This window comes from Poecilia mexicana, unplaced genomic scaffold (assembly GCF_051168715.1).
Source record: "Poecilia mexicana isolate PSO_F unplaced genomic scaffold, ASM5116871v1 scaffold_12, whole genome shotgun sequence".
In the NCBI taxonomy this organism is placed as follows: domain Eukaryota; kingdom Metazoa; phylum Chordata; class Actinopteri; order Cyprinodontiformes; family Poeciliidae; genus Poecilia; species Poecilia mexicana.
This window is the reverse complement of record NW_028263381.1, coordinates 1,616,854-1,628,179: the sequence shown is the minus strand read 5'-3', so window position 1 is coordinate 1,628,179 and position 11,326 is coordinate 1,616,854.

Sequence of the window (11,326 nt, the reverse complement as noted above, 5' to 3'; positions counted from 1 at the left end):
TAAACAGCATAGATGCTGGTGGTAAGACACTGGTACCACCATGGAACATGACAATGTTGCACAATCTGCACTTCAGTTCAAGTGTCTGACTCTACGCTTATATGAAAAGTGTGTTAAGAAACACTGACCGGTATACCGAGATAAGGAACTGTGATGGCAGCTTTAGACAATATGGCTCTTTCATTATCTGCAAATTGAGTCAGTCTGCAGAGAAAGGGTTGATTGTTCTGGTTGGAGACGCTCCTGGTAGTTACCTCGACTGCTCCACTACTTGTAGCCACTCCATAACCCCTCTTTAAAAAACAAATAGCTGAGCTGTTGAAGTTGGACATCTGAAGACAGACTTATGTTTGTAGATGTTTTGTCACAGTCTTTCTTTTGTCCTGAAATATATTTCCAAATGTGGTTTTTTTTTAGGTCTCCACTAGTTTTATTCAAATCTTAATTGAACAAAGACTTTGGTTGTCTTAGTTGGCTTATTTGATGTGGGGTCCATTCAACCAACTTTTTAAAAAACACTGTGTGCATCTTTATGTGGACTTTCTTTACTTATGAATTATTTAACAATATTTGGGTGTTTGGGTTTTTTGGCTATTGGTTTTATTGTTTCCTGCCTGGTGGGTGGTGGGTTGGTCCTGTCCTGGTGTTGAGTCAGGGGTCTAATATGCACACACAACCACACACACACACACACACACACACACACACACACACACACACACACACACACACACATACATACATACACACACACACACATACATACACACACATACAGGTGATTAAAGTATTTCCAGATATACTCTTTGTTACACTATGGTTATGTCTACATATATCTCATATTAACTTGTGCCGTGTGTGATGTTGTAGTTGTTGTTATATATTTATGTAGTTCGTTGCTTTGGTTTCTCATTTTTTCCCTCGTTCTGTAGATGTAGAAACAGACTTCTCCACATTCTAAAACAGATTACCACATTTACATTTTTAAAGGAACAATAAAATCCTCGTTTCTATGTTTTATCGTGGAAAATTTTGCAGAGAGAGCCTGTTGTTATGAAAGAATTAAACGTACACGTCTGGTCTCAGGCCTAAATCAATATTCTGTGGTGGTTCGATGTGAGAGGTGCACCGACCGCCAATCTGTCTGCCTCCTGACTGAGGATCTGAACAAATCTTCTGAAAAAGAATCGAGTAGTGACTGCTGCTGGGGCAGACGCCTGAGTATTATCCTTCCTTTTTTCCTTGTTCCATCTTTCTCTTCTTGTCCATTTCAGAATCAAAGTCTAAAAATAATATAATTGACACTGGTAATTTGCTGTCCACTCAGGGTTGCTCTCACTATATATATCTGTTGAACTCTGGCATCTAAAACAGTTAAGTGTGATATAAAGGTTTTAGTATGTTGTACAAGCACAGTGTGACATGATTAAGTCCCATATAAATTTTAAAACTGCCAAATGTGTACTGAGTCTAAGTCATATTTGACTAAAAGCAGAATGATGACTTTACAGGGGAAACATGTTCATCAAAGGGTTTCCCTCAGAGTGTCATAAGCCTGGCGGGCCTCCAGGCTTTACTTGTGTCTCCACCAGGCTAAGCATCATTTGTTTATTTATTAAGGTTTTTTCTCTACACCTTTGTACATTGTAAATGTAAACAGTGTTAAAGAGTCTCTGGTGAAATGTTTGGAAGCCTGATGGTAACATAGCTTGGTCAGTATGTGTTCACATTGGGAGGTGTCTATGTTTTTCTATTGACCATCTTTACTGCAAAAAAATGTATATTTATTTATGTTTGCCTTTTTTAAAGACTTTAAAGTTGATGTTTAGGTATTGTTAATAGTGTCGTTCAATAGCTCATATTTACCTCGTCATATTCTCAAAATTCCTGACAACTTTATTTCAGTATCAGATGTAATCCACGGTGATGTATTCATATTTAAACTGTCCCTTTGTGCATTGTAAATGAATATGAGTGCAGTTTATCTTCACAGAGGAATATCAGAGCATTTCTCATGAGGATTGCTCTTTGAAAGTAAAGTGACACTGACTGATGGTAACAGCAGTCTGCATGGAGGGGCCTGTCATTACTGCTGAGCAGCAGCTCTTATTCCAGGTGGATTATACATGATTTAACTATGCACCAATTACCTGATCTTTTAGTGTTGTGCAACAACAGGGTAATCGTTTGGCTATGAACAACTATAAATAATTGCTTCAGGAAATTATTAACAAAACTAGTAATTTACATCAAAATTACCAAGCTGGGCTGCCACATGATTATCAGGAAAATTATAGCAAAATTGTTCAGACTCAGTTATTGTTCTATAACCACCTGCCTGGGAAGGCTTTGGTATTAAAATAATAAATGAAGGCAGAAGTCCAGCACTGGTGTTTTTCAAACAGTAAGACTTGGCAGGTCTCAATATACAAGAGTTAACAAACAAACTGAGCCTTTAGGGGCAGTATCATGTACTTTATGGGCACATAGTGATATTTTATAGCACATTCAAGTAATTATGTTACATTGGTTGTTAAAAATGATGCTGTATGCAGTGGATAAAATAATTTTACATGAAATTAAATTTTTGCCAGGTGTTTGTAGCAATCAAAGTAACTCATTCTGGAAAAAAGTAATGAACACGCTCACTGATTTTTATTTAATACTTTGTACAAAAGCCTTTGCTGTTAATGGTTAATATTTTTGGTTTGTTACTCTCTAATGCATGAGTTACTTTAGGTTTTTACCAACACCCTGTGAAATTTATGTTAATAGCTCCTTTTTCCGAACACATCACAGATTGTGTTAGAAAAATCTGTGACATCAATACTTAATGTTCTTGCTGTATGTTTTGAAAACTGCAAAATAAATCTACCTACAGGTATAAATAAAGAAATCCGTGCTAATCTTCAGACCTCTTTGGTGAGACTTACCTGCTGCAGGTGAGGCATCCAGTCTTCATATCCTCTTAACACCAAAAACAAAATGTCAACAATCCATCCTAAATTGTTTGAAGTTAATTTTGTTTGATATTCCTGGAGACATGATCATCTGTTAGGCAACAACAGAGCCAGAAATAAGTCCTGCTTCTCAACAGCAGCACTGAACAGTCTATGCATCAGAATATCATTTGCATGATTACAGGCATTAATATTATTCACATAATTACAACAGGATTACACGCACATTGCATTCTAATAAGGCTCCTAAACTCTGAGTAACATGCACTGTCTCACATTTTCCACTTACTCAGACGGACAGAAATTGAAAGCCAAATATTAATCTGAGCTACTTTGCCAGCATATTTTATGGAAAGTGTCCTGGTAGCCCTGTGACTGTCCTATGTTTTATTAAAAAGATAATAAAAAGGAGAAAAAATACTTTTTTTTTCTTTCGTGCAACATATGAAATATCAGAATTCTCTTGGTGGAAATATCTTCCAGAGCTGCAGCAGAGGTTGATAACATCTGTCACCTCAGAACAGCCGTCAGAGTCCCGTCTGTCTGCTGCTCAGCTCCGTTATTAAAGAATTATCTGCTACTTTTCTGTTCCGATCGCTATAATATATTATTGAATTAATTAATTTAGGATTCACAATCAGAATTAAATTTAATGTATGAGATTAAAAAAAGAAAAAAAATAGTTTAAATAACACCAACAAATCAAACCTCTTCACTTATTAACAACACAAATTAGACACCAAGAATGAAGCGCTTTAGACATATTTAGCTGCTCTGGATCAGATTATTAATGTCATGTAAATGATGTGGAACTGGCACAGCTACAGCAGCAACAGAGGGAACACAGTTTGATTGCAAGCTAAAGAAAAAAACAAAAACCCGCTAAGTGACCCGACTCTTTAGCCAAGAGGCCGATGATGTTATATTCTCTGGAATATAACATCATCAGGTACGACTGCTTCAGTTTGTGATTTTTAAAAAGACACATTTTATGCCCAGGTTTTATTTATGGTGGGTTTTCTAGTTTGTTGGTCACAATGACTTGAATCCTGTCATGTCTGTCTGAATTCTCTAGCTTCCCCTCACATCAACAGCTTGACAGTTAAAAACTAAGAGATCCAACAGCCGTCACCATCTTCCCTGTTCCTGCCAGTTCCCATGATGCTCCTGTGCTCTGGCCCTCCTGCCTCTGCTGGCTGCTCTCTCCTGTGCTGCCTCCTGCTCCGGCTCACTCACTGTGAGATCATTTGTCATCCATGTCTTCCCTTCCACTGTGCTTGTGTTTTCATGTCACATGTGCAAAATGGTTTATATAGCATTATTTTAGTGGATATAAACAATTTTTTTTAAGTTGTTTTTTTCATAAAGAAACTGGCTGTTTGTAACTTTCCTCAGTCACATGAAGGCGGATCTCTGATCTCTCTTTGAGATGTTCTGGAAACCACAGAACATTTTGGGGTTTTTTGCTCATTTTCCTCTGAATATCCCATATTTCACTTTGTTAATGTTTCTCTCTCATGTGTATTTTTCCTCTGTTCCTAAAACTTGATTGCTCTTTCTCGTAAGTATATTTTCTGAAACGCTTCATTTGCTCACTGGCAATCTGGGTCACCCGTGTATTCAGCCGTCTCCTCACTGAGCTCCAGGCCTTTTGAATCGTTTCCTTCTGGCTGTCGCTGACGTCCTCTGGGTGTTTCTTCAGCTAAGTATGTTGGCTGTAAACTTCTCGCATCTCCTTGAAGGTGAAATCTTCAGAGCCCTGTTGTTCAGATATTCAAGTGTCTGTTTTGGGCTTCAGTAGAGTGGAGATCTGTAGAAAGCTTTCGACATATTCAGTTTCCATTTCTAAACAAATGAGTAGTCAAAAAATGAATAGAAACACCATTTCATGTAGCCCACATTATTTGCCACAAGCCAGTAGATAGATGCATTTATATATTGTACAAATGGCACCACAAGTTTCCCTGGAGACGGCTGTGTTGACAGGGCAGATACACCCCGAGCCCTGAAGAGCATCACTGCATGGGCCAAGGCCGTTACAGGGTTGAGTAACTCCGGCGATGGACTTGAGAAGCTGAACTTTGCTGGCCGTCAGTAACTACAGCCTGCTGCTGATGTTGAAGATCTGAACTACAGAGCTCACCGGGTAGAATCCAGAATGTGAATCTCAAAAGACAAATGGTGTTGTAGCAGCCTTACATCTTGGTATCACATTTTCATAAGCACACTCATAGAGTCAATGTAGAGGTCAGTGTACATGCTCCAGCACAGGGAGCTGTTAAATCCAGCAGATCTGGTCCTGGTGCTAAAACATACTGAGTTTACATTTGCATGACATCCTACTGCGACCGGCGCCAATTATCCTGTAACTCAACCTGCTGTGGAGAATCACCTCCATCTGCTCAATGGCCTGACATGATGAGAAGGCATAAATCAGTTTAAAAGCAAAATCATTTGCTCCGTGTCTCACATGATGGTGAAATAGGAACCAAGCAGGAAGGTGAAAATAAACATTTTAAAAATTTCTTAAGAAAATCTAAAGGTCCAGTAAGGAATTAAAACTAATGCAAGAAGAGGAACACAAGTAAGCAAAGAATTATTATTATTATTATTATTTCCATAATGGTGGATCACAAACAACTGTAAGGTACATGCTGATGTCTACGGTACATCAGTATGTAGCAGCATTAACTCATGTCCATAAAATTCTTTTATTATTTTTTGAACCGTGAAGATAAATAAATAATTCTTTCCTTACTGTATAAATATCCTGTTTATTTCCTTCAGTTCCTAATATTCCTTTCAGACTCCATTCCTGGTTTTCTTCTCTCCTTTTCAGACACATATAATTCAGTTCATCTATGTTCTATATTTTCTTTCCCGCCACATCGTTCCCATTTATCATCGTTTTTCCGCCCAATGAAACAATATGATAATTAAATACATATGACCTACCCTCAGTATCACCGTTATTATTATTTCTTCCTCTCTGTTTGTCTCACTAACATTTTTAATTAATCCTAACTTTTATCATTTAGACTAATGTCTGCCTTTCTCATCTTCATTCCACCTTTTTTGCCAATTAAAATGCTCAGACATCAATTAGTTTACAAAAATTCAAACTCTAAAGAGAACCCAGACCAAACACAGACTGAGAACACGAAACCAAAGTCCTGCAGAACATGACGGCTCAGTTGTTTGTAGTGTAAGAGAAGGAGAACGCCACGGGGGCATTTAAGCAAACAGCATCCAACCAGCAACAATCCCAGTCATGGCTAGAGAGTTTTAGCACACACACTATAAAATTACTCAAGAAAAGCCAAAGATGGGAAAGGTGCCAAAAGGCATTCTGAGGAGACAAATAGTCCTGGAGGCTTTGAAGGAAGGAAGAAAATGAGGAGACAGAGAAGATGAAAGAGGAGACAAAGCAGAAGACGAAAGAGAAAGTGTCCAGGGGAGAGCTACCAAAAGGCAGTTATTGTGAAAACAGGGATTTAAAGGGAACAAGGGTTCAGAAGGTGGAGAAAGATGCTATCTGATGGCAACTTTGCAGTCTTTGATTTTCTTTGCCACCTGTTAGCAGGTAAAAAGTTAAATCACAAAATGTTCTGATTTTATCCAGAAGTATTTTTGTAAAAACTAATTTCGTTTTCAAAAATCAATGTGATATTTTTTTTCATATCTTATATCACAGCCAGAAACATATTTTTTAAACAATAAAAAATTTCTAAATATTAGAAAGAAAATGCAGCTGAAAAAATATCCTCTTCCTTCTACTTCCTGTCTTCTTCTTCATTGTTTTTGCCAGCAGTAACATCCAGCTCTTGATCATGTGACTCATGATGGGAAAAAAATGTTTTCTATTGCAGTTTTGCTAAATAATTCTATTTCTATACGGTCAGGAAAAAAAAAACCTCCAATGGAATAAAGGTGAGCGTTTCCATTCAGTGAATTTATGTTTGTAATTTTAATTTGTGCAGTTTTATGGTTAATGGAAACACGGCCACTGACATTTCTTTCCTACTTTTCCAAAAATACATTTGCCTGCCACACAAGCGGAACAACCACTGACAATAGCAGAGAGCAGGAGGTAAAATCTTTATTGTTTCCTTTTTTTCTCCTCTCCCAGTGTTACTTTCACACACCTGCACATTGTGTGACAGCCACCTGCAGCTCGGCGCACACTGAGACCAACACAAAGTCATCAGCAGCACAGAAAATACCGCGACCAATCAGCAGCAGCCTTCTGGCATTCCACTGAAGAGCCTTTAGTACTTTACGCTGTCATGCATAGCTTGGCATGGCGGGTCTCCCTCACTGATCACTGACTCACAGCCACCATCACCTCGCCCGCACTCACAATAGCAAGGTGTTGCTCTTTCCCCAACAAAGCCTGGTGGCAAACTAAAATGCTGACATCAAAAAGACACATAATGGGACTTGGAAAGAGCCGTTTTTGTTCAAAATGCCACCTCATTTTAAAAGGTCTGTGTCTGATAATGTCGCAGCTGTCCCAGTTAAAAGCTTCCAATCCGAAAGGCAATTATGGAGCCGATAGGGGGGGTTGATGGCTGGGATAATTGCAGTGATTTAATTGTCTGTTGACCCAAACAGAACACTCAGTGAAATGCTGCACCTAACAGCAAGCTGTTTTATGATAATGTGGCACTAGATCATATTTCATAGTCTTGTTACAGATTGTTGAAGTGTTCATTGACTAGAAATGGAGGCCAAATAGCGGGAACAAATGATTTACTGTAAAATCACCAACTTAATCGCTACATTTTTTTAAACTCTAATAACCCCATAAAACTATTGCTGCTAATATCAGCTCAGATGCCCAGTAATACCATATTCACGCTAATGCAACGCCACGAACATGTGAACTGACCAAGAGTCACACTTCTGGATGCCAGAAGCTTGACACTGAAAGGGAAATTGACAACATTTAAATTTTATTTACAGACAGCTTCTCTTTAAATATGAAAACAAAATGCACAAGCAAAAGTTATGTATCCAACCCAGGAGCAGCAGAACTCTATCTGCTTTAACATGAACCATAAAATTGCATAAATTGAATTGACGAAAATTAATTTCCTTAATGGAAACATGGAATTTTGAAAAAACTCAGAGTTTTGTGCTAGGATGAGGTGTTTATTCAGTCATATCGAAGCACTTTTTCCACATCACGAGTCACATGATCAACAACTGCATGTTACTACTGGAGAAAATGACAAAGAAGACAATGGGAAGTAGTAGGAGGATGTAGGTTCGTTTGTTTGTTTGTGTGTGCAGCAGGCTCCACCAGAGCTCTCACATCACATAGTTCATAAAAAGTTGTGTGTAATTCCAACTTGATGAAGCTCTTCTATAAAATCACCACATATAATTTCACCAGGACACAGCATATGCAGCCGCTTGACACTCCAACACCTGAATAAGACGCTGACGTCTCCTCTGATTGGCTGATAGATGATGAGCACTAGGTAGCACCACAGCTGAATTATGAATATGTCTCATGCAACCGTTTATATGTTGCCATGATTTTTAATGACTTATCACATGAAAAACCTTATTCACATGTGATTTTAATTTAATTTCTCATTTTATTGAAACATCACAATTGTGAAATTGTTTTTTCCATATTAGCTGAATATGGACAAGTTAAAAGCTACTGTGAACTCCATCCCCTTGACTCCAACTTTTAAATTTCTTACATATTTCAAAATTAAAATCCAAATCATCTAACTTATTAGCAATCAGCTAAGTAATAGTGATGGTTACAACTGTGATTGACTTAAAGCTGAAATCTTTCAGAATTTTCAATGCTGTTATTTTCCATGACGAAATGAAAGCTCTCGAGGGTTCGCGCTTCTAGAAAGCACAATATACCCACCACCTTCCTCCACTAATGACATCCTCACTGTCCCTCACCACTGCAAGTGACTCGTCTACGACTTTAGTGGACGTACTTTGTTCTCCATAAATTGGTCATTTGCTGGACAAATTGCAGCTCTTTGTGTCCGTAAACACAGAGATTCAGAAAACAAGTAGAGTCTCAGGAAGCCAATTTAAGCCGGAGCTAGAGCAGACTGTACCAGGAGGCAGCAGAGTGCTGCTGTTCTCCCTCAGTTCAGTCATGCATTCAGCCCATAGCAGAGTTCTCGAAAACACATTTCAGAGATTGACGCAAGTTACAGAGTGGAAAACATGTCAACATTTTAGCACATCAGCATGTATGACATCAACTTTCTTCTGTCAAATTTAAAAGAGAACTTGTCGAACTGATGCAACATACTTCAGAAGCATACATTCTTCTCAAATAATTGTATCAGTAAAAACTTCAACCCAAACCTATATACATATATATATTTGTCATGCAATCAAGAAATGAGGAAGTGGTGCAGGGCGATGTGGATTCAGAACATTCCACTGTCCAGTGTGTCCAGACCAAGGCGATTAGAAACAAGTTTCTCCCAAAGTTTTCAAACCAATCAAACTTTTTCAACTTATACAATGAACGTATGTTTATATGAAGACTTTTTAACAGCCTCTAACATTTATTGTGTGGGCTGACAGAGGATTTATATTTGATTAACTGATAAATATACGGTTGCACAACATACAGGCATACACAACAGTATCCACCAGTGTTGGTTGTTTCCTAACATATCGGTATCAGTCATTAATGCTCTTCTGACTCTTCCTTCCTGGACGTGCTTGTTTGTTACATCCACATGTAAGTTCAGGAACCCCAACAGGAATCCACAGCATGAAGCTGCATCCAACTCTGCAGGCAGAAGCAGAAAGGAAACAATAACTGGGTGTGTGCCGTCTCCTGCATCATCCACAGGACTGAGCACGCTGGTTTGTGTAGAACAGAGGGGTGTGCACTGCATTCCAATTAATCAGCACACGGGGCTCTGAGTGGCAACACACACTTATTTTGAGCTTTTAACTTGCTGTTCATGTGCAACAGTATGCACATTACCCTCCAAATGTCACAGTCGCATAGGAATGTTTTGGACAACAGGGAACTCTATTGTGACGTTTTCTTTTTAATAACAACACTAGAAATGAGGAAGTAGGGCAGAAATATGAGATAAATGATTTTGGAGCCATTTTTATTGATTGATATTTAACTTTTAGCATCGGCTTTAAGTAGTAGTGCATTTGGAGATCTAAGAAACTGATGTTACGGTGGAATAACTGTTTGAAATATTCTGTACCTGTAGGATAAGAAGATAAAAGCGTTGTTTCAGCGGTACTGATTAGATTGCCGCACCATTTCTGATGACTCTTCTGTCTGCTTTTGAAGTTTTTGATAATGGGACCTTTTTAATTGGTTTCTGTATCACCAACTGAAGCAAATAATGAATGTTGTGGATTCTGTTCCAGCTGCATAATCATTTCTCTGAGACACAATGGAATAATTTAAGATGCTTTTCTCCTCCTGTCGCCTGTCTCCACTGATAAGACATCCAAAGATCAGCTTTTCACATTGGAATCACTGGGATGAGAAAATTTGCAAGGGTGGTTTTTGATGTCTATTATTTATCTCCTTTCTGCTGGTTGTCAGCTGCGTGCTATACAATGGATTTTTATGTGAGTTTCTGTTACACAAAATAAATCAAGATGAAGCACTGAATGAAAACTCTTTTAAAGGAGCTTTAGGGTGTATTCACACCAACCATGTTTGGTTCATTTTAATCAAACTGTAGTTTGTTTCCATAGAAAGTCTGGTGCATTTTGCAGGTGTGAATACACAATCAAACTCTGAGGAGGACCAATAAACGAACTCAGTCCCATCTACAGACCTAGGTTTTAGTTCAGTTGAAGTGAACTCTGGCGCAGTTCAAATGCATGAGTGAACGGCAATTTAAAACATTATATATTTTAACCATTCGCCTGGCAGCTGGGGGGGCATGATAGAAGAATGTGGCATTGAAAATTGAGGCAATTTTCAATGGCACATTCATTGTGAGGTTTGAACTCTTGCATTTGAGGTTTAGCAGCTCAACACCTGGATGGTTAGGCAGACCGTCACCAGAATGAGACTCTGTTTGATGGCGGAGGAGAGATGAGGGGTTCATGCGTGACTGCTAAATGCAATCAATGTGTTCACATTGAGAGAGGTATGAGGCAGAGCATGTTGTGTGGGGGTGTCACTTCATCACTTACCTTCTTCAGCTCAGCTGGTTCACTTTTTGCATTATCCATTTTGAACAAATATAAATCCTTTATTTTCATTCTTCTTTGTCACACCTTCTAGATATGATCTAAGACTTCAAGTTGTACTGATGGATGGAAAAAGAGACAGTGAGGGTAAGGCTTATCCAGCTGTGACAAACAGACTCCTCTGGTTC